The sequence below is a fragment of the Rattus norvegicus genome, chromosome Y (assembly GCF_021556685.1).
Source record: "Rattus norvegicus strain SHRSP/BbbUtx chromosome Y, alternate assembly SHRSP_T2T, whole genome shotgun sequence".
Classification (NCBI taxonomy): Eukaryota; Metazoa; Chordata; class Mammalia; order Rodentia; family Muridae; genus Rattus; species Rattus norvegicus.
Window position 1 is genome coordinate 5,999,715 of NC_141555.1, and position 24,847 is coordinate 6,024,561.

A 24,847-nucleotide genomic window follows, 5' to 3' on the forward strand; every position below is an offset into this window, starting at 1 on the left:
CCTTCTCTATTCTGAACATTTAAGTACTAATGAAGCAAAGAGATGTCTCTAGCTTTAGAGATATATAGTATTTACAGGTTTCCAGTGTGTCAGAGGAGACACTCTTGGAAAAGGCACCCTCAAATCTGGACAATGTAAGGAAAGCTGTTCAACAGTTAGAACATGGCAATTCTCAGTGAAATCTTTATTAGGACCTCCCTGAAAATTCTCTTGTATCCTGGAGAGCACTAGCTTTTCTGTGATGTCACAAGTGTCATGGTGACAGCAACTGCCTCTTGGATATTCTTTGAGGACCTTTAGGGTTAACTCATTGACCTCTTATTCTGGTTAAACAGTCATTTCGGAGGGAGATAAAGGGAGGCAGCTGGACTTCTGTCTTTGTATAAAAAAGGAAGAAATAAATGGTTCATGGGAAAGCTAGGTGAGTCTTGGGTAGGGGTTGAGTGGGTTTGTTAAATAAATAGCCTTGATCTGAGCCTTCCACACTTGGGAATCAGGAGCTGAGGTCCTCTCATAATCATATGGATTCCCCTGCTTGATATGGTTTCTGGAAGTCAGAGAGTTTATATAATCAGTTTCTACATTCCACAAGCCAGTTGATGGGAAGGGCACATTTGTTCTCCTCAGAGCTCATGGCTTTTACTCTTTTTGCCCTGAAGAAAAAGTTTCAAAGAAATAAAGGAAAGAGAAGTATTGTCTCCTCACCTCAGTGTAAATGTCTCCATACTTTGGATAACTATAGTGGAGTTTGAGTCTGACACTGATATCTGGGAGAGAAGAGTTTCTAGTTGAGACTTCATCATCTCAGTCTTTCCACTAGTATTACTCTATCACTTCATATTTACGAGTCAAAATGTGTGATTACTTGGCAGCTTTCTCTTTCTTTTATAACCTTCATTTTTTTCAGCAAATTTTATTGCTTTTCTTAACTGGATGTTTCTATATTTTGAAGTGTTATTTCCTTTCCCAGTTTCCTGCCCATAAGATCCTTACCCATTCCCATTTCCTTCTTCTCTAACCAGGCTTTCTCCCACATGACATTCCCTTGAACTGAAAGATGTACAAGGGAGGACAAGGGTTTCTCTTTCCAATGTTGCCCAAAAAGACTATAGTCTGCCACATATGCATTTAGAGCCATAGCTCAGTCCATTTACTTTCTTTGTATATTGGTATAATACGAGAAAGCTCTGGTTCATTTTCATTGTTGTTCTTAAGGGGTTGAAAGTACCTTCAGCCCTTCTAATCCTATTTCAAAATTTACCAAGAACAGTTCCATTTTCAGTTCCCTGGTTTGCTACTAGCATTCGCTTCTGTATTTGACATGCTGTATCTTTGTCTCTCAGGAAATATCTTTTTCAGGTTCCTGGCAGAACACATTTCTTACCTTCATCAATCTTATCTAGTTTGGTTGGCTGATGTATACATATGATTTTGGTGGCTCCTACACCTATGTGGTTAAGTGGAATGTTAACATGGATTCTGCCCAACTATGTCAAGAATGTAGATTCACAAATGACAATTTCAAATAGACTTCATGCTGTTTTTATGAACCTACTGCAGTAGACATTTAACTGCTCCTCAAGCCATGTTTCTCCCTGCCCATCATCCAGTATCTTAGGTTTGGCCTGAAGAAAGAATCATGGTAAAACATCCTAAACCCTCAAGTCTGGCCATAGGAATAATGGAAGCTACATAGAGTTGTACTGATATCAAATGGAACAAGAAACTGAATTCAATAGTCCATGTTGTCCTTTGCTTTCCTGATGTCTGATAATTTTTTGAGAAAATAAGGATTTGGGAGTTTATCATTTGAAGTAGGTACACAGTATTTACACTTTTATACTCACTCTATAGCTAGACTCACTTGTGACCAAAATCATTGCAGAAAATGGAATTGGAAAACAAAATTTTTGAGTACACATTGAGGAATATTTGCAAAGTCCCTTATCAAGGAATTTACAATAAGATATTGAAATACAATATTCAGTCTTCTCAAGGTCTGTAGGGAAAATACTGACCTTTGGGAAATGGAGAAACCCTAGAAAATTGAACTGCAGGTCACAAGAATGAACCTGTGATATATAGAATAAAATATTATCTAGAAGAATCTCCTACTCTCTATGGTCCTAAATCTTTTTACCCATGCCAAGTCCCTTAATAAATTTCTGCATTCAGAGCATGTAACCACTAGTGAAGCAGAGAGAAGTTTCTAGCTTTAGAGAGGTGGAGTACATAAAGATTTCCACTGTGTTACAGGAAACATACCTGGAAAGTGCAAACTCGAATCTGGTCAATATAAGTAAAGGTGTTCAGCAGGTCGTCCATGGCCGTTCTCAGTGATATCATCTTTAGGCCATCCCTGAAAATACTCTCCTAACCTGGAGAGTCCTAGCTTCTTCTGTGATGTCACAACTATTATCGTGACTGCAAATGCCTCTCAGATATTCCTTCAGTACCTCTAGGTTTTACTAATTGTCCTCTAATTCAGAGCAAATTGGTGAGTGATAACAAAGATGATGAAGAGATAAGAAATAGGAAGAAAGAAGCTGTCCCTCTGTCTTGGTATAAAGTAGAAGGAATAAATATGTGGTCCTATGGAAATCTCAGTGAGTACTTTATAGGGGTTGAGTGCTATCGCTGAAGACATAGCCATGATCTGAGTCTTCCACATAAGGGAATCAGGAGTTGGGAGACCCTCAGAAGCATCTGGACTTCCCTGTTGTTATGGTTCCTGGAGAGTTTATATCATTCATTTCTGACTTCCAAAAGCCAAGTGTTTTGAATGGCACAGTTGTTTTTCTGAGAACTCATGTCCTTTACTCTTTTTGTCAAGAAGAAAAGGTCCTAAGGAAGAAGTGAAAAACAAGTATTGTGTCCCTAGTTCCGAGTACACTCCTCCATGCTTTGCATACCTATAGTGCAAACACTATATTTGTGTCTGACACTGATATTTTGGAGAGAGAAGTGCTTCTAGTTGAGACTTCATCATCTCTGACTTTCCACTAGTATTACTCTGACTACCATTTCAGATTTCCGATTCTATATGTGTTATTACTTGGCAGCTTTCTTTTCCTTTATATTTTTTTTCATTTTTGGCGAAATTTACTGATTTTTTAACGGGATGTTTCTATATTTACATTTAAAATATTATTTCCTTTCCCAGTTTCCTGCGCATAAGATTCCTAACCATTCCATTTCTTTCTTATCAATCCAGACTTTCTGCTGCATGACATTCCCTTGAACTGGGAGACAAATTAGGGAGGACAAGGGCTTCTCCTTCCAATGTTGCCCAAAAAGGCCAAATTCTGCCACATATCCATTTGGAGCCATAGGTCCCATGTAGGTCCTTTGTATATTGGTCTAGTATGAGAAAGCAGTGGTTCATTGGCATTGTTGTTCCTATGGGGTTGAAAGCACCTTTAGCTCTTCTAATCCTTTTTCAAAATTTACCAACAAGAGATCCGTTTTCAGTTCACTAGTTTGCTACATGCATACACTTCTGTACTTGACATGCTGTATCTGTGTCTCTCAGGAAATATCTTTATCCAGTTCCTGGTAGGATGCACTTCTTAATTTCACAGTTATCAAGTTTTATTGGCTGATGTATACATATATACTTTTGGTGGATCCTACAACTATGTAGTTAAGAGGAATGTTAACATGGATTCTGCCCAACAATTTCAACAATGTAGAATTCACAAATGACAATTTCTAAAAGACTCCCTCCTCTTTTTATACATCTATTGAAGTAGACCTTATTTGGTCCTCAGCCATTCTTCTCCCTGCACATCATCTGGTATCTTACTTTTGGCTTTAAGAAAGAATCATGGTAAAACATCCTAAACCCTCATATCTGGCCTTGGCAACACTGGAAGCTAGATAGTGTAGTACTGAGTTTTCAATAAGAAATTGAAATACAATATTCATTCAATTAAACGTCTGTAGGGAAAAGACTAGACTTTGGGAAACAGAGAAAACCTAGAATATTGAACTGTGTCTCAGGAATGAACCTGGGAATAAAAATATTATCTAGAAGAATCTCCTACACTCCAAGTTCCTAAATCTTTTCTACCCATGCCAAGACCCTGACTAACTTTCTCCATTCAGAGCATGTAAACACTATTGAAGCAGACAGAAGTAGTCTCTAGCTTTAGAGAGATATTGTGCATAAGAATTTCTGCTGTGTCAAAGGAGACAGACCTGGAAATGGCACCCTCGAATCTTGTCAATGTGAGGAAAGCTGTTCAGGATGTAGGCCATGGCAGTTCTCAGTGACATCACCATTAGGCCCTCCCTGAAAACTCTCTTGTAACCTGGAGAGCCGTACCTTCTTTTGGTCGTGACTGCAACTTCCTCTCAGATATCCTTCAGTAACTGTAATGTTTTCTAATTGGCGTCTATTTCACAGGAAAATCAAGTATTGTGTCCCTAAATCAAGTTAAACTCCTCAATGCTTTGGAAACCTATAGTTCACTTTGTGTCTGACACTGATATCTGGGAGAGAGAAGTGCTTCTAGTTGAGACCTCATCATCTCAGTCTTTCCACTAGTATTACCCTGAATACCACTTTGGATTTCTGAGTCAATATTTTTTTTAACTAGATGTTTCTATATATACGTTTAAAATATTACCTTTCCCAGTTTCCTGCCCATAAGATCCCTACTTGTTCCATTTCCTCCTTCTCTAACCAGCCCTTCTGCCTCATGACATTCCCTTGAACTGGGAGACAAACTGTGGAGGACAAGGCCTCTCTTTCCATAGGTCAGTCCATGTACTTTTTTTGTATGTTGGTCTAGTTCGAGAAACCTCTGGTTCATTGGCATTGTTTTTCGTATGGGTTTGAAAACACCCTCAGCTCCTCTAACCTTTACCAAATTTTACCAACAAGTGCTCAAATGGGACAAGAAACCGAATTCAATAGTCCATGTTGTCCTTTGCTTTCCTGATGTCAGGTAATTCTTAGATAAAATAAGGATTTGAGAGTTTATCATATGAAGTAGGTAAACAGTATTTACACTGTTATACTCACTTTATAGCTGGGCCCCTTTTGATCAAAATCATTGCAGAGAATGGAATTGGGAAACAAAATTTTTGAGTACACATAGAGGAATATTTACAAAGTCCCTTCACATGCCCACTCTCTACCAGCAAGGAAGACAGGACCAACGAAGATCTTCTTCAAGCAGTTTTACTCAGGAACCTTGATACAATCTTCTGACCCCGGGGAACCCCTGAGGCACACTTAAATAGCTAGTTCTGGCCAATCCCAGCAACCTACGTGGGTCATGCAGATAGGCTGTCACTATGGGGAAGCTAGCAGGCCAGGCAGGCATAGCCCAATAAGGACTTGCTTACTAAAAGAAGCACGAACCTTTGGGATGGTGGAAGGCGGAAATCAGCACCATCTTTGAGGCGTGCCACATCGCAGCTGCTATAGTTCCCCCTTTTTGTGTAATTAATCAAGCAGGCAAAGAGACCAACCCCCTGTCTTTGGATCATCTGTTCATTAAACCAGTCTTAGGACACCTGGTCTCCAAAAAGGTTCCATGCCTTAGGTAGAAGGGAGGTTGCCCATCACTGGGCAGGGTCACTCACACATACTCAGGCCTGAGGAACAACAAGGTCTTCTGAATGACCATAAGCCAAGCTTGAGGGGACTGCCCTGCTTCAATGACTGCAAATAAATGTACTGCCATCACCGTGTGCAGCCTCTGAACAAACCTCATTCTACAGAGGTGCACTAGGGAGACCAGCAGCAAGAGTCCAGCTAGGGTTCCCATACCTGCCCTCTCCCTCAGATGATTTATAACAGCCTCAATCCAAGATTACAACCCTGTAGCCAGTATAGCATCTGCACGTGTGGAGTTCACGGTCACGATGGCTACACGTAGCTGATCCACTAAGAAATCTCCTGTCCAATTGCCTAGAAGATAACTTGACAACTTTTTAGACAAATTAGAGGAGTGGGCTTAAAAGTCAAGACATATGGGCATGAGTCTCAGGAACACCAATAGTATCCCTCACAGGGGTTCTATTTGGACCAGCGTTTGGGTCACACCAAGAAGTGTCAGCAACAGCAGGATCTTCATTCTTGTTGCACCTCCTGGTCAATCTTTCAGGGACACACTACGGTTACTCGCAGTCCTGAGGAAACACACAACCAGACCCTCTTGCCAATGCCAACACGGGACCTGGCCCATGCCATAAGCCAGTGATCATGTCTTCCCATTTCTCATAAACTTTCAACGTGCCCGCCTGACACTGATGTCGGTCAGCAGCAGAAAGGCCATCAACATCCAAAATTAAAAAAATTAAGAGTAAAAAGGGCTAAGGATATCTGTTCCTTGGGGGTTCTACCATGGCCTATTCCCCCTTTTTATTTAATTATGCATTCCTTCAAGGTACGATGTGCTTGCTCAACAATTCCTTGACGTTGAGGATTATAAGGCAGGCCATGGCTCAACTGTACATCCATCTGTTTATAAAAGGATTTGAAAGTTTTGGCAATTTAAGCTGGGCCATTATCAGTTTTTAAGTGTTGAGGCTTTCCCCAAGCAGCCCAGGCAGTGTCCAATAACAATGTGTCCCTTTTCTCCACTCATAGGGGTTGCATGAATGACACCTGGATAAGTAACCACAGAAACAAAAATGTATTTTAGAGTCCCAAATCCAGATATGTGAGTTACATCCATTTGCCAAATCTTTAGGGGCAAGGGGCCTCTAGGATTAACCTCTACACTAGGGGGATGGTGAAAAGTGATACACTGTTGACATCCTAAAACTATATGTCGAGCATCTGCTCAAGACAGATGAACCTTCTGCTGTAGGGTCTTAGTAGGCACATGAAATTGTTTATAAACTGTTGGGCATGATCCAATGATGAGCTTAAGAAGATGAACCTAATTTGGGTACATCTATCCACATGATCATTTCACTCACTGAGAGGAACAGGGAAACTTTTATGAGCTCATTAGAGCTCCATTATGTTGGACAAAAAACTTGTGACCTCTTTTTCATATCAATTCCTGAAGTTTGCTTAGCAGCTGGCATACCGTGCTGCTAATTTTAATAGGGCCAGCCCCTTCTAATATCGTAACTGCATTAACAAATATGATGAATCAGGGAGCAAATTAAAGGCAAAGGAACAATTTTGAGTTCAATTATTTGTGGAGAGTCAGGTTTATATTGACACAAAATGGGCTCTTGATGGTTAATCACATAAGCTCCACAGCCATTTTTAGATCCATCTGTAAAAATGTTTGGCACCCCCTGTATAGGAACGCTCAAGGTAACCTTAGAATGATCATGGGATGTTCTTTAAAAAAAGGATAGAAAAGAGTGTTTTGGATAATGATTATCTATCTCTCCATGGAATCCACAGCATATTATATATAGCCCAATCATCCACAGTGCAACACAAGATCTTCATCTGCTGACCTGTGTAGGGCACTATGATCGAGGTTGGGGAAACACAAAAAATTGTACGCACTGTTGGATTCCATTCAGGGCTAATCGTGTAACTGCTGTAGGATAATACTCTACTGATCTAGCTGGAGATGCCTTGAGATAAACTCAAAGCAGAGGGCCATCTTGCCACAACAATCCTGTAGGCTGCATGTAGGTGGCTAGAATGCATAGCACAATGTCTGCACCCTCCTTCCATCGATGTAAAATTATGCCTTGTAATCCTTTTACAACCTTCTTTAAAGCTTCCCTTGCTTCATTAGTCAATTGTCTAGGAGAATCCAAGGCCAAATCCCCAACTTAAGTATTATACAATGGTTTTAGTTCATAATTTGGTAATTTTAAAAAACATCTGACACAATTAATATCATTAAGAGTCTTAAGATTTTCTTTCCTCAATTCAACCTTCTGGGGGACAATAGTATAAGGACTTACTTTTGCTTTTAAATAATTTACAAGATTACCCTCTTGTACCTTTTCCAGGGCAATAATCAATCCCCTACCTTCTAGTAATTTAACTAAATTTCCGTATGATGAATCTAAAATATCTTCATTCTTTGCAGTTAAGAGGATATCATCCATAAAATTGGGCGCAGGAATCTTCTGTCTTATTGGGGCAATGGCATTGCCCACAAAAATTTGGCACATAGAAGGGCTATTGGCCACACCCTGTGGTAAAACTACCCATTCGTTGATCAGGTCTTCAGGATTGCATGATGGAACAAGAAAAGCAAATCTTTCACTATCCCTTGGGCAAAGAGGTATGGAGAAAAAGCAATCTTTTATATTAATCACTACAACAGGCCAACAGGCTGGTAGGTTGCATAAAAGAGGAAGCCCACATTGCACTGGGCCCATGATTTGCATCTGTTGATTAATAACTTGTTAATCATGCAACAGTCTCCATTTCCCTGACTTTTTTATAATCACATATATTGGGGTATTCCAAGGAGATACTGATGGTTTTATATGCTTCGTAGTCACCTTTAGCTGCGGCAAGCTTCTCAGAAGAAGGCAGCCACTGAAAAACCCAAACTGGCTCCTCTGTTTTCCAGGTAATGGGAACCCAACTTCAGCGTCCCCTAGGAAAAACCCAGGTTCTGATTTCTTTCTTTCTGTTGGGCAGTTATAGGGCTTGTCCTAACCTGCAGGTATTTCCCTATTCCTTTGCTGGGAAAATAGCCCATATGTTTCATAATCTTTAGTGAAGTTTCAGAATACTCAATGGTCATTTTGAAACCCATATCTTTCATCAAATCTCTCCCCCAAAGGGAAATGGGCAAATCCAAAACATAGGGTTGCGTAACTCCTGAATGCCGTTCCTGATCTCTCCAACTCAATTGTCTTGCACTCAGAAGGTCTTTCATTACCGAGACCTTGTAATGTTTGAGATGAGGCCTGTACTGGCCATCCAGAGGGCCAATCTTTCTTAGCTATTATACTTCTATCGGCCCCTGTATCCTACAGTCCTAGGATCCTTTTACCATCTACCCTTAGCTCCATTAGTGGGCGTTGGTTTAAACCCAAGGCTAAAAATGTAAGGTCGGATCTTGTGGAACTGAAACCATTCTCTCCCCTCCCTCTAGACTGGGCTACAACTCTTTCATGAAGGCTAAGCAAAAGTAATAGTTGGGCTATTCTCTCCCCAGGGGAAATGGCAGTAATCCCTTTCGGTGATTCTACCATGAACTGGACTACCCCAGTATAATCTGGGTCAGTAACTCCTGGATGGACATGTAGTCCTTTTAAATCTGAAGATTGTCTCCCTATAAGTAACCCTACTCTGCCAGATTCAAGGGGTCCTTTAAAATCAGTTTCTATCAACTGGACCCCCATCCAAGTAGTTAGTACGAGTCTGGCGGTGGAGCAAAGGTCCAGTCCTGCATAGTCCTTTGTGGCTCTCCTTGTCCCCTCGGATGGCAAAGAGACGGCCATCTCTCGTGACTCTGTTCTACATCCTGATTCAAGACTGGCCCATATATTTGTGGGCCCTTGGTTCGTGGGCCCCACTGTCCCTTTTTTGGACATGCTCCACCACAACCCGAGCTAAGAGGCTGCCCGTGGATGTCTTACCGAGCAGCATTCATTAGTGCAATGGTTCTCCTTTTTGCACTTGGGACACAGCCCTTGTTGCCTTGGGCATTGACCACTTCCTATACTGAATAGACTTCTCCTTTCTGGACATTGCCTTTTTAGGTGCCTCTGTTGACCACACTTAGCACACACTCCTGAGCTTCCTCCTTTCCTATGGGTCATCTGCATAACAGCACCCGCAAGTCCAGCCTTAGTCAAAGGTCCCCCTATTTCTCTACAGACCTTCATCCAAGTTTCAAGTCCCTTATTCTTGTAAGGAGCGATAGCTCCTCGGTATTCCTTTGTGCACTGTTCATAGGCCAACTGTTTAATCAAGGGCATAGCCGTACTGGGGTCGCCAAAGACTCTACCAGCTGCTTCTACTAATCGGGCTACAAAGTGAGAGAATGGCTCCATAGCCCCTTGAAGGATCTTGATGAGGTGTCCACTCACTTCTCCCTTATTAGGTAAGGATTTCCATGCCTTTGTTGCAACTTCATTAATCTGCTCATAAACCTGTCCTGGATACCCTGTCTTAGCATTGGCAAAGCGTCCCTGACCCAGCAGCATATCTCTATCCCAGGGAGCCTGGCCGCCCCCCACTGCCAACTTACCGTCAGCCTGTTCATTGGCAAACTCAATAAGAAAAGCTCTACAGTCCAAATACTGTCCCAGACTAAGACAGGCCCAAGCAAGTCTAGTCCAATCACTAGGAGTCATGCAAAATCTGTGTAAGACCTCAACCTGAGCTATGGTAAATGAGGCCATAATGGCATATGTCCTGACTGATTCCATCAGGGACTTGTCACCTTTAAGTCTAAAGGCTCATGATACCTTTGTTGATTAGCATCCACATAAACAGGATAGGCCAGATGCAGTTCTGTATGGACTGCCTTCCACACTTCTGGGCAGAATGTACTGCCTGAAACTCTACTTCCTCCCTCTATAACTTTGCAGGGAGGAGGAGCTGAGCAGAATTGCCCAGGAAGTTGCTCCGCCATTTTCTTCTGTCTATTCCTTAGAGACTGTTTCTGCATTTGATCTATCAACTCTTGAAATTCTTCTTCTGACTCTGTTTTGTCTGTTTCTTCCTCTGTATCTGTCTTTTCTGAGTCTGTCTCCTTTGTGCTTCCCTGCTTTTCTGACCTCTCCTCTTGAAGCATTTCTAGGGCAGCTTGCCCCTTCTCTATAGTTGCCTGACAACATTTTTGATCCTCAAGGCAACTACGCACTAAGCACCACACTGGATGGACCCCAGGTCTTAGAGTCCCCTATTCCCAGGCAAAATCAAGGTCTTTCACTATTTTTTCCCAACTTGCCCCAGTAAGATGACCAGAGACTGTGAACCAGGGGGCAATGACTTTGCATTCACCCAAAAATCTCTCTATGGTGCTCCTTTTTATTTTTAGTTTCTTATGCTCAAATAGCTCTTGAAGAGCCAGAAACATTGGATGAGACTGTGAGATCCCAATGACAAAAACTTTCTACGCTCCTACGGCTAAATTCACCAAGCGTCTTCCTAATTTTGGTTCGCTGCTACCAAGAACTTTCTTGTTAACTACCCTGAGGATTTATACCCACTTATTTCCCACAGACCTTATGGTCCCACATTAACTTGGGAACTTTCCAGCTCTTTCCTGACTGCAAGAAGTTTTGATTTCAGGAGGTCCCTGTAGGGGACACCACTTGCCGCGCGTAACCTCGATCAGCAAGGAAGACACGAATAGTGAAGATCTTCTTCAAGCAGTTTTACTCAGGAAATTTGATACAATCTTCTGACCCCAGGGAACCCTCGCACCACACTTAAATAGCTAGCGCTGGCCAATCTTATCAAGCCACTTGGGTCATGCAGATAGGCTGTCACTATGCTGAAGCTAGCAGGCCAGGCAGGCATAGCCAAATAAGGACTAGTTTACTACAAGGAGAGCTCACCGTTGGGAGGGTGGAAGGCAGAAACCAGCGCCAACTTTGAGGCCTGGCCCATCGCAGCTGCCTACAGTCGCTTTTCAAGGAATTTACAATAAGAAATGGAAATCCAATATTCATTCAATTAAAGGTCTGTAGGGAAAATACTATGGGAAACAGAGAAAACCTAGAAAATTGAATTGTATGTCACAGAAAAAACCTGTGACATACAGAATAAAAATATTCTCTAGAAGAATCTCCTAAACTCCCTGTTCCTATATCTTTTCTACCCATGACAAGCCCCTGAACAACTTTCTCCATTCAGAACATGAAACCACTAGTGAAGCAGAGAGACGTCTCTAGCTTTAGAGAGATGGAGTACATAAAGATTTCCACTGTGTTACAGGAGACATACCTGGAAAGTGTTTACTATTTGCCCTATAATTCAGAAAAATTGTGGAGTGATAATAAAGAGGATGAAGAGATTGGAAATGGGGTGAAGGATGCGGGTCTTCTATCTTGGAATAAAAAAACAAGAAAGAAATATGTAGTCCTTTTGGAAAGCTCAGTGATTCCTTGGAAGGGGTTGAGTGGTATTGCTGAAGAGATAGCCTTGATCTGATCCTTCTACATAAGTGAATAAGGAACTGTGAGTCTCTCAGAAGCATCTGGACTTCCCTGTTCTTATGGTACCTGGAAGTCAAAGAGTTTATATCATTCATTTCTTTATTCCAAAAGCCAAGTGTTGTGAAGGGCACAGTTGTTTTCCTGAGAGATCATGACCCTTACTCTTTTTCTCAAGAAGAAAAGGTACTAATGAAGAAAGGAAAAACAAGTATTTTGTCCCTAACTCAAGGTAAACTTCTCTATGATTTGGATACCTATAGTGAAGTTTGTGTCTGACACTGATATTTGGGAGAGAGAAGTCCTTCTATTTGAGAATTCAATAACTTAGTCTTTCCACTAGTATTACTCTGACTTCAGGTTTCCGAGTCAATATTTGTGATCATTTTCCAGCTTTCTTCTCTTTTATATCATTCATTTTTTATATATTTAAGCAAAATTTATTGCTTTTTAACTATATGTTTCTATATATACATTTAAAATATTTTTTCCTTTCCCAGTTCCCTACCAGTTCCATTTACTTCTTCTCTAACCAACCTTTCTGCTGCATTACATTCCCTTGAACTGGGAGACAAACTACGGAAGACAAGGGCTTCTCTTTCCAATGTTGCCGAAAAAGGCCAACCTCTGCAACATATGGATTTGCAGCCATAGGTCAGTCCATGTACTTTCTCTGTATATTGGTTTAGTAATAAAAAGCTCTGGTTCATTGGCATCGTTGTTCTTATGGGGTTTAAAGCACCTTCAGCTCTTCTAATCCTTTTTCAAAATTTAACAACATGTCTGTTTTCAGTTCACTGGTGTGCTACTAGCATTCACTTCTGTATTTGACATGCTGTATCTGTGTCACTCAGTAAATATCGATATCCAGTTCCTTGCAGAATGCAATTCCTACCTTCATCAATCTTATCTAGGTTTTTTTTTTTGTCTGATGTATACATATATACTTTTGGTGGCTCTTACACCTATTAAGTTTATTGGAAAGTTAACATAGATTCTGAACAACTGTGTCAAGAATATAGAATTCAAAAATGAAAATTTCAAAGAGACTTCCCTGTTTTTATGAACCTTTTGAAGTAGACTTTATTTTTTCTCTTATTCAGAGCTGGGGACCGAACCCTGGACCTTTCGCTTGCTAGGCAAGCGCTCTCCACTGAGCTAAATCCCCAACCCTGAAGTAGACGTTTAACTGTTCCTCAAGTAATTCTTTTCCCTGCACATCATCCAGTATCTTACATTTGGCCTGAAGAAAGAATCATCGTAAATCATCCTAAACCCCAATTCTGGCCATTGGAACACTGGAAGCTAGATAGTGTATTACGGATATCAAATGGGACAAGAAACAGAATTCAATAGTCCATGCTGTCCTTTGCTCTCCTGATGTCTGGTAATTTTTCGATAAAATAAGAATTTGGGAGATTACCATTTGTAGTAGGTACACAGAATTTACACTATTATACTTACTCTAAAGCTGGGTACCATTTGTGACCATATCATTCCAGAAAATCGTATTCAGAAACAGAATTTTTGAGTACATTGAGAAATATTTACAAAGTCCCATATCATGGAATTTACAATAGGAAATTCAAATACAATATTCAATGAATTATACATCTGTAGGGAAAATACTGGACATTGGGAAACAGAGAAAACCTAGAAAATTGACCTGTATGTCACAGGAATGAACCTGGGAATAAAAATATTATCTAGAAGAATCCCCTACACTCCATGTTCCTAAATCTTTTTCACGCATGCCAAGCCCCACATGGAACCTCTAGTGAAGCAGCGAGAAGTCTCTAGCTTTAGAGAGAAGGAGTACATAAAGATTTCCACTGTGTCACAGGAGACATACCTGGAAAGTGCAAACTTGAATGTGGTCAATGCAAGGAAAGGTATTCATCAGGTAGGCCATGACAGTTTTCAGTGACATCATTATTAGGCATTCCCTGAAAACTCTCTTGTAACCTGGAGAGCACTAGCTTCTTCTGTGATGTCCCAAGTGTTGTTGTGACTGCAACTGCTCTGAGATATTCCTTCAGTTCCTTTAGGGTTTACTCATAGGTCTATACTTCAGAGCAAATTTGAGAGTGATAAGAAAGAAGACGAAGAGAACAGAAATAGCGAAAAAGAAGCTGGTCTTCTGTCTTGGTATTAAAAGCAAGGAAGAAATATGTTGTCCTTTGGAAAGCTCAGTAAGTCCTTTATAGGGGTTGAGTGGTATTGCTGAAGACATAGACTTGATCTGAGTCTTCCACATAAGCTAATCAGGAGCTGGCAGACTCTCCGAAGCATCTGCACTTCTCTGTTCTTATCTGGACTTCTCTTTTCTTATGGTTCTTTGAAGTAAGAGAGTTTATAGCATTAATTACTTTATACCAAAAGCCAAGTGTTGTGAAGGGCATAGCTATTTTCCAGAGACGTCATGACTTTACTCTTTTTGTCAAGAAGTAAAGGTCCTAAGGAAGAAGGGAAAAACAAGCATTGTACCCTTGCTCTGAGTAAACTCCTCCATTCTTTGGATACCTATGGTGCAGTTTGTGTCTGACACTGATATCTGGGATAGAGAAGTACTTGTTGTTGAGATTTCATCATCTCAGTTTTTCCACTAGGATTACTCTGAATTACACTTCAGATTTCTGCGTAAATATGTCTTTTTACTTGGCAGCTTTCTTACTTTTATATCATTCTTTTTTATTTTTTAGCAAAATTTATTGATTTTTAACTGGATGTTTCTGTATTTACTTTTAAAATATTATTTCCTTTCCCAGTTTCCTGCCCATAAGGTTAATACCTGTTCCATTTCCTTCTTTTCAAACCAGCTTTTCTGCCGCAATGCATTCCCTTGAACTGGGTGACAAAGTAGGGAATACAAGGGCTTTTCTTTCCAATGTTGCCCAAAAAGGCCATCTTCTGCCACATATGCTTTTGGAGCCATAGGTTAGTCCATGTACTTTCTTTGTATATCGGTCTATTATGAGAAAGCGCTGGTTCACTGGCATTGTTGTTCTTTTTGGGTTGAAAGCACATTCAGCTCTGCGAATCCTTTTTCAAAATTTACCAACAAGAGGTCTGTTTTCAGTTCACTGGTTTGCGACTTGCATTCACTTCTGTATTTCACATGCTGTATCTATGTCTCTCAGGAAGTATCTAAATCCAGGTCCTGGCAGAATGCACTTCTTCCTTCATCAATGTTACCTAGTTTTCTTGGCAGATGTGTACGAATATAGTTTTGGTGGCTCTTACACCTATTTCATCCATTGGAATGTTCACATGGATTTTTCCCAACTGTGTCAAGAATGTAGAATTAAGAAATGACAATGCAAATAGACTCCCTCCTGTTTTTATGAACAAACATATAACTGGTCCTCAGGCCATTCTTCTTCCTGCCCATCATTCAGTATCTTACTTTTGGTTTTCCTGATGTCTGGTAATTTTTTGTTAATATAGGATTTTGGAGTTTATCATTTGAAGTAGGTATACAGTATTTACACTGTTATACTCACTCTATAGCTGGGCCCCCTTTGTGACCAAAATGACAAGCCCCTGACTAACTTTCTGCATTCAGAACATGTAACCACTAGTGAAGCAGAAAGAAGTCTCTAGCTTCAGATAGATGGAGTACGTAAAGGTTTCCACTGTGTTAAAGGAGATGGATCTGGAAAGGACACCCTCGAATCTAGTCAATGTAAGGGAAGCTGTTCAGCAGGTAAGCCATGGCATTTCTCACTTTTATCACCATTAGGCCCTCTCTGAAAAGTCTCTTGTAACCTGGAGAGTCCTAGCTTCTTCTGTGATGTCACAACTGTTGTTATGACTGAAACTGTCTCTCAGAAATCCTTCAGTACCTCGAATTCAGAGCAAATTGGGGAGTGATAACAAAGAGGATGAAGAGATTGGAAATGGAGAGAAGGAAACTGGCCTTCTGTCTTGGTATAAAAAACAAGGAAGAAATATATGGTTTTTGGGAAATCTCAGTGAGTCTTTGGTAGGTGTTGAGTGGTATCACTGAAGAGATAGCCTTATTCTGACCCTTTCACATATGGGTATCAGAAGATAGGAGCCTATCAGAAACATCTGGACTTCACTGTTCTTATAGTTTCTGGAAATCAGTGGGATTATATCATTCATTTCTTTATTCCAAAATCCAAGTGTTGTTAAGGGCACAGTTGTTTTTCTGAGAGCTCATGACCTATACTCTTTTCGTCAAGAAGAAAAGGTCGTAAGGAAGAAGGGTAAAACAAGTATTAAATCCCTAACTCAAGGTAATCTCCACTGTGTTTGGACATCTATAGTGCAGCTTGTGTCTGACACTGCTATTTGGGAGAGAGACGTGCATTTAGTTGAGACTTCATCATCTCAGTCTTTCCACTAGTATTACTATGATTAATAATTGTGATGACTTTGCAGCTTTTTTTCTTTTATATCATTCATTTTTTATATTTTAGCAAAATTAATTCCTTTTTAACTAGATGTTTCTATATATACATTTAAAATACAGTTTCCTGATCATAAGTTCCCTACCAGTTCCATTTCCTTCTTCTCTAACCAGCCTTTCTGCTGCATGACATTCCCTTGAATTGGGAGACAAACTAGGGAGGACCGAGGGCATCATTTCCATTGTTGCCCAAAAAGGCCATCCTCAGCAACATATGCATTTGGAGTGGTAGGTCAGACCACATACTTTCTTTGTATATTGGTCTAGTAAGCAAAAGCTCTGGTTCACTGGAATTGTTGTTCTTATGGGGTTGAAAGCACCCTCAGCTCTTCTAATCCTTTTTCAAAATTTAACAACTAGAGGTAAATTTTCAGTTCACTGGTTCACTACCAGCATTCACTTCTGTATTTGACATGCTGTATCTGTGTCTCTCAGTAAATATTTATATCTGGTTCCTGGCAGAATGCACTTCTCTCCTTCATCAATTTTATCTAGCATTGTTGGCTGATGTATACATATAAACTTTTGGTGGCTCCTACACCTAGACGTTTAAGTAGAAAGTTAACATGCATTCTGCCCAACTATGTCAAGAATGTAGAATTCGCAAATGACAATTTCAAATACACTTTCTCTTGTTTTAATGAACCCATTGAAGTACATGTTTAACTAGTCCTCAAGACATTTTTCTCCCTTCCCCTCATCCAGTATCTTACGTTTGAGCTTAAGAAAGAATCATTTTAAATCATCCTACCCTCACTTCTGGGCATGTAAACACTGGAACCTTGATAGAGTGGATTGATGTCAAATGGGACTAGAGAACCAAATTCAATAGTCCATCTTGTCCTTTGATTTCCTGATGTCTGTTAAGTTTTCGATAAAATAAGGATTTGGTAGTTTCTCATTTGACGTTGGAATACTGTATTTACACTGTTATACTCACACTATATCTGGGCCCCCTTTTTGAACAAAATCATTGGAGAAAATGGTATTGGAAAACAGAATATTTGAGTACACCCTGAGGAATATTTACACACCCCCTTAAGAAGCAAATTACAATAAGCAATTGAAATACAATTTTCATTCAATTAAAGGTTTATAGGGAAAATACTTTGGGAAACATAGAAAATCTAGAAAATTGAACTGTATATCAAAGCAATGAAGCTGGGAATAAAAATATTATCTTGAAGAACTTCCTACACTCTATGGTCATAAATATTTTCTACCCATGCCAAGACCCTGACTAACTTTCTCCATTCAGAATATGTAACCACTAGTGAAGCAGAGAGAAGTCTCTAGCTTTAGAGAGATGGAGTACATAAAGGTTTCCACTGTGTCACAGGAGACAGACCTGGAATGGGCACCCTCGAATCTGGTCAATGTAAGGAAAGCTGTTCAGCAGGGAGGCCATGGCATTTCTCACTGGCATCACCATTAGGCCCTCCCTGAAAACTCTCTTGTATCCTGGAGAGCCCTAGCTTCTTCTGTGATGTCACAACTGTTGTCAAGACTGCAACTGCCTCTCAGAAATCCTTCAGTACCTCTAGGGTATACTAGTTGGTCTCTAATTCAGAGCAAATTGGGGAGTGATAACAAAGAGGATGAAGAGATTGGAAATGGAGAGAAGGAAGCTGGCCTTCTATCTTGGTATAAAAAGCAAGGAATAAATATGTGGTTTTTGGGAAAGCTCAGTGAGTCTTTAGTAGGTGTTGAGTGGTATCCCTAAAAAGATAGCCTTGATCTGAGCCTTCCCTAAATGGGATCAGAAGCTTGGAGCCTCTCAAAAGCATCTGGACTTTCCTGTTCTTATGGTTCCTGGAAGACAATGGGTTTATATCATTCATTTCTTTATTCCAAAAGCCAAGTGTTGTGAAGGGCATATTTGTTTTCCTGAGAGCTCATGACCGTTACTCTTTTTGTCAAGAAAAAGAGGTCCTAAGGAAGAAGGGAAAAACATCTATTGTATCCTAAGCTCAGAGTAAACTCCTCCATGCTTTGGATACCTATAGTGCAGTTTGTGTCTGACACTAATATTTTGGAGAGAGAAGTGCTTCTAGTTGAGACTTCATCATCTCAGTCTTTCCACTAGTATTACTCCGACTACCACTACAGATTTCCAAGTCAATATGTTTGATTACTTGGCATCTTTCTTTTCTTTTATGTTATTCATAATTTTAGCAAATTTTATTGCTTTTTATAACCGATGTTTTTATATTTACATTTAAATATTATTTCCTTTCCCAATTTCTTCCCTTAAGATCCCTACCTGTTCCCTTTTCTTACTTCTCTAACCAGTCTTTCTGTCCATTGACATTCCCTTGAACTGGGAGAAAAACTAGGGAGGACCAAGGGCATCATTTCCATTGTTGCCCAAAAAGCTCATCCTCTGCCATAGGGCAGTCCATGTACGTTCTTTGTATATTGGTCTGGTATGCGAAGGCTGTGATTCATTGTAATTGTTGTTCTTTTGGGGTTGAAAGCAACTTCATCTTTTCTAATCCTTTTTCAATATGTACCTAAAAGAGTTCCATTTTCAGTTCACTGGTTTGCTACTAGCATTTACTTTTGTATTTGACATGTTGTATCTGTGTTTCTCAGTAAATATCTATATCCAGTTCCTGGAAAAATGCACTTCTTAGCTTTATCAATCTTATCTAGTTTTGGTGACTGATGTATATATATATAATTTGGGTGGCTCCTACACTTATGTTGTTAAGTGAAATGGGAATTCTCCCCAACTACATTACGAATGTAGAATTCACACATGACAATGCAAATAGACTCTCTCCTGTTTTTATGAACCTATTGAAGTAGACATTTAACTGGTCCTCAAGCCATTCTTCTCCCCGCCCATCATCTGTTAGATTAAGTTTGGCCTATAAAAAATAATGGTAAAACATCCTAAACATTCGAGTCTGGCCATGTGAACACTGGAAACTAGATAGGGTAGTACTGATATCAAATGTGACTAGAGAACCGAATTCAATAGTCGATGTTGTCCTTTGCTTTCCTGATGTCTGGTAATTTTTCAATATAATGAGGATTTGGGAATTCATCATTTGAAGTAGGTACACAGTATTTACACTGTTATACTCACTCTATATCTGGGCCACATCTGTGACTAAAGACATTGGAGAAAATTTAATTGGAAAACAAAATTTTTGATTACACATTGAGGATCATTTACAAAGTCCCTTATCAAGGAATTTACAATAAGAAATTGAAATACAATATTCATTCAAATAAAGGTCTGTAGAGAAAATTCTGGCCCTTGTGAAAGAGAGAAAGCCCAGAAAATTGAACTGTATGTCACAGGAATGAACCTGGGAATAAAAATATTATCTAGAAGTATCGCCTACACTCCATGTTCCTAAATCGTTTCTACCCATGCCAAGCCCCTGTCTAACTTTCTCCATTCAGAGCATGTTACCACTAGTGAAGCAGAAAGAAGTCTATACTTTAGAGTGATGTAGTACGTACAGGTTTCCACTGTGTTACAGGAGACATACCTGGTAAGGGCCCCCTCGAATCTCTCTAGTCAAGGTAAAGAAAGGTGTTCAGCATGTAGACCACGGTAGTTCTCAGTGATATTATCATTAGGACCTCCCTGAAATCTTTCTTATAACCTGGTGATCCCTATCTCCTTCTGTTGTCATGACTGCAATGCCCCCTCAGATTTTCCTCCAGTACCTCTAGTGTTTACTAATTGGCTTCTAATTCAAAGCCAATTTAGGAGTGAGAACAAAGAGGATGAAGAGATATGAAATGGGGAGAAGGGAGCTGGCCTTCTGTCTTGGTATAAAAAAACAAAGAAGAAATATGTGGTCCTTGGGAAAGCTTTCTTGTTAGGTGTTGAGGGATATCACTGAAGAGATAGCCTTTATCTGTGCCTTCCACATATGGGAATCAGGAGCTGGGAGCCTCTCAGAAGCATCAGGACTTCCCTGTTCTTTTGCTTCGTGGAAATCAGAGAGTTTATAGCATTCATTTCTTCATTCCAAAAGTCAAGTGTTGTGAAGGGCACAGTTGTATCTCTGACAGGTCATGGACTTTATACTTTTTGTTAAAAACAGATAGTTACTAAGGAAGATGGGATGGATAAATATTGTGTCCTCAGCTCACAGTAAACTCTTCAATGTTTTTGATACCTATATTGCAGTTTCTGTCTGACACTTCTATCTGGGAGAGTGAAGTGCTCTAGGTTAGACTTCATCATTTCAATCTTTCCACTAGTATTACTCTGACTATAATTTTAGATTTCCAAGTCAATAGGTATGACTAGTTGGCAGTTTCTTTTCTTTTATATCTTTCATTTTTTATCAAATTTTATTTCTTTTCTTAACTGGATGTTTCTATATTTACATTTATATGTTATTTCCTTTCCCAGTTTCCTGCCCATAAGATCCCTAACTGTCCCCCCTCCCCTTTTTTATAATCCTCTTTACTACCCCTTGACATTACCTTGAACTTGGTGTCAAAGCAAGGGAGGACCAAGTTCTTCTCCTTCCTTTGGTTCCCACCAAGTCCATCCTTTTCCACATATGCAGTTGGAGCCATAGCTCTGTCCATGTACATTCCTTGAATATTGGTCTAGTTTCAGAAAGCTCTGGTTCATTGGCATTGTTGTTCTTATGGTTTCAAAGCCCCTTCAGCTCTTGTAATCTTTTCTGAACATCTACAAACAAGAAGTCCATTTTCAGTTCGCTGGTTTGCCACTCGCATTCACTTCTGTATTTGGCATAATCTAGCTGTGTCTCTCAGGAAATATCTATATCTGATTCCTGGCACAATGCATTTCTTACCTTCATCAATCTTGTCTAGTTTTGGTGGCTGATATATATATATATGTACTTTTGTTGGCTCCTACAGCTATGAGTTTAGCTGGAATATTAACATGGTTTCTGCGTATCTAGGTCAAGACTGTAGAATCCACAAATGGCAACACCAAATAGACTCCAACCTGTTCTTTTGAAACTACTGAAATTGAGGCTTCACTGCTCCTCAAATCATTCCTCTCCATGTCCAGCCTCCTATATCTTATGCTTGGCCTTAAGAATGAATCATGGTAAAATATTCAAAACCCTCAAGTATGGCAATGAAACAGAGGAAGGTAGATATTGTAGAACTGATATCAAATGGTACTAGAGAACCGAATTCTATAGTCCATATGGTCCTTTCCTTTCTTGATGTCTGGTAATTTTTGGATAAATAAGGATTTGGGAGTGTATCATTTGAAGTACGTACACAATATTTACACTGCTTTGCTTACTCTATAGTTGGGGCCCCTTTGTTCCCAAAATCATTGCAGAAAATGGAATTGGAAAACAGAATTTTTTAGTACACATTCAGGAATATTATATAGTCTCCTATCATGGAATGTAAAATAAGAAAATATAATATAATATTCATTCTATTAAAGAATTATAGGGAAAATTCTAGTGTTTTGGAAACAGAGATATATGAGAAAATTGAACTATAGGCCATAGGAATGGACCTGTGAATAAAATTATTATTCAGAAGAATCTCGTCCACTCCAGGGTTCTAAATATTATCTACCCATGCCAAGCCCCTGTCTATCTTTCTTCATTCAGAGCATGTAACCAATAATGAAGCGAAGAGAATTCTATAGCTTTAGAGAGATATAGCATGTAAAGTTTTCCACTGTGTAAGAGGAGACACTCCTGTAAAGTGCACCCTTGAATATAGTCAATGTTAGTAAAGCAGTTCAGCAGGTAGTCCATGGAAATTCTCAATGATACCATCATTTGGCCGACCCTGAAAAAAATCTCCTGTGTCCTGCAGAGCCCTGGCTTCTTCTATGATGTCACATGTGTTGTTGTGACAGCAATTTAATCTCAGACATTCCTTCAGTACCTCTAGGGTTAAGTAATTCGTCTCTAATTCAGAGTAAACAGCCATTGGGGGGGGGGGACAAAGAGCATGAATTGTTCAGAGATGAGGAGAGGGAAGCTGGCCTTCTGTCTTCATAATACAAAAGGAAGAAATGTGTAGTCTATGGGAAAGCTCATTGAGTCATGGGTAGGAATTGAGTGGGTTGGCTGAAGAGATAGCCTTATCCTGAGCCTTCCACATATGGGAATAAGGAGCTGGGAACATCTGAGAATCATCTGAACTTCCCTGCATGTTATGGTTCCTGGATATCAGAGTTTATATATCATTAATTTCTTTATCCCTAAAGCCAAGTTTTAGGAAGGGAATAGTTGTTTACCTGAGAGCTCATGGCTCTCATTCTTTTTTCACAGAAGAAAAAGGTCCTAAGTAAGAAAGGAAAGACAAGTATTATGTCCTCAGCTCAGAGCAACCTCCTCCATGATTTGGATTCATTTAGCGCAGCTTGTGTCTGACACTGACCTAAGGATGGAGGGAAGGACAATTATTGTGTCCCTGCTCACAGTAAACTCTACCATGTTTTGGATATCTATAGTGCAGTTTCTGTTTGACACTGATATCTAGGAGAGAGAAGTGCTTCTAGTTGAGTCTTCATCATCTCAGTCTTTTCTCTAGTATTACTCTGACTATCTCTTCTTCTCAGTGACTTTTTAGATTTTCAGTCAATAGGTATGAGTAGCTGGTCATGTTCTTGTCTATAATTTCTTTCATTTTTTTATTTTTTAGCAAATTTTATTTCTTTTTTTAATTGGATATTTCTATATTTATATTTCAAATGTTATTTCCTTTCTCAATTTCCTGCCCATAAGATCCCTAACCAGTCTTGTCCCCTTGTTCTATTACTCCCCTTACTGCCCCTTTACATTCCATTGAACTGGGAGTCAAACCCAGGGAGAACAAATGGTTTCTTCTTCCATTGATGTTCAAGAAGGACATACTCTGCCGCATAAACAGTTCAAGCCGTAATTCTTTCCATGTACCACCTTTGAATATTGGTTTAGTACAAGAAAGCACTGGTTCATTGGCATTGTTGTTCTTATGCGTTTGAAAGCCCCTTCACCTCCTGTAATCCTTTCTCAAAATCTACCAACAAAAGATCCATTTTCAGTTCACTTATTCGCCACTAGCATTCACTTCTGTATTTGACATGCTCTAGCTTTGTGTATATATATATATATATATATATATATATATATATATATAGAGAGAGAGAGAGAGAGAGAGAGAGAGAGAGAGAGAAAGATAGAGATAGAGATAGAGATAGAGATAGAGAGAGAGAGATGTCTTGGCTCCTAAAGTTATGACGTAAAGTGGAATTTTAACATGGATTCTGTGCAACTAAGTCAAGAATATAGAATCCACAAATGACAATGCCAAATAGGCTCCCTCCTGTTCTTATTAACTTACTGAAGTTGAGGTTTCACTGGTCCTCAAGCCATTTTTTTCCCTACCCATCCTCCTGCATCTTATGTTTGTCCTTAAGAAAGAGTCATGGTCAAGCACCAAAATCCTCAAATCTGGCCCTGGAACACTGGAAGGCAGATAGTGCAGTGCTGATTTCAAAAGTGACATCATCATTATGCCCTCCCTGAAAACTCTCTTGTAACCTCGAGATCCCTAGCTTCTGTTATGTCACAAGTGTTGTTATCTGGCAGATTTCTTTTCTTTTCTCTTCTTTTTCTTTAATTTTTTGGAATTTTTTTTGCTTTTTTTAATTGGATATTTCTATATTTACATTTCAAATATTATTTCCTTTCCCAGTTTCTTTTCCATAAGTGCCTTATCTGATCCCCCTCCCCTTCTTTGATAACACCCCTTCCTGGCTCCTGACATTCCACGCACTGAGAGTCCAACCAATGCAGCACCAAGGGCTTCTCCTTCCACTGGTGCCCAACAAGGCTGTTCTCTGGCACACACGCAGTTGGAGACATATGTCTGTCCATGTATATCTTTGAGTATTGCCTTAGTACACGAAAGCTCTGGTTTGTTGGTACTGTTTTTCTTATGGGGTTGAAAACCCCTTAAGCTCTTGTAATCAATTCTCCAATTCCACCAACAAGAGGTCTGTTTTCAGTTCAGTGGTTTGCTGCTAGTATTCACCTCTGTATTTGACATGGTCTAGCTGTGACTGTCAGAATAGATCTACAGCTGGTCCCTCTCAACATGCTCTTCCTAGCATCATCAATCTTATCTAGTTTTGTCGGCTGCTATACATACATACATATATGCATCTTGTGTAATTTGAGCTTTTGGGCCAATGTTCACTGTTGATGATTGCATACCATGTGTCTTTTTCTATGATTGAGTTGCCTCACTCAAGATAATATTTTCTTGTTCCATCCATTTGTCTATGCATTTCTTGAAATCATTGTTTTTGATAGCTGAGTAGTATCCAATTGTGTAGATGTACCCCATTTTCTGTATCCATTCCCCATAAAT

General features: G+C 39.7%; 1 long non-coding RNA gene across 2 annotated transcripts in view; it reads left to right on the top strand.

Moving 5' to 3' along the window:
* The first annotated feature begins 272 nt into the window (after nt 1-272).
* The window catches only part of LOC120099596 (uncharacterized), a 29,667-nt gene continuing 5,092 nt past the window's right edge, over nt 273-24,847 (top strand). The window contains exon 1 of one of the 2 annotated variants that reach the window (NR_190811.1): nt 273-421. This is a non-coding gene — a long non-coding RNA (uncharacterized LOC120099596). Of the gene's footprint in view, nt 422-18,053; nt 18,146-24,847 lie in introns of those variants that run through there. The other variant, NR_190812.1, reaches the window with a different exon arrangement.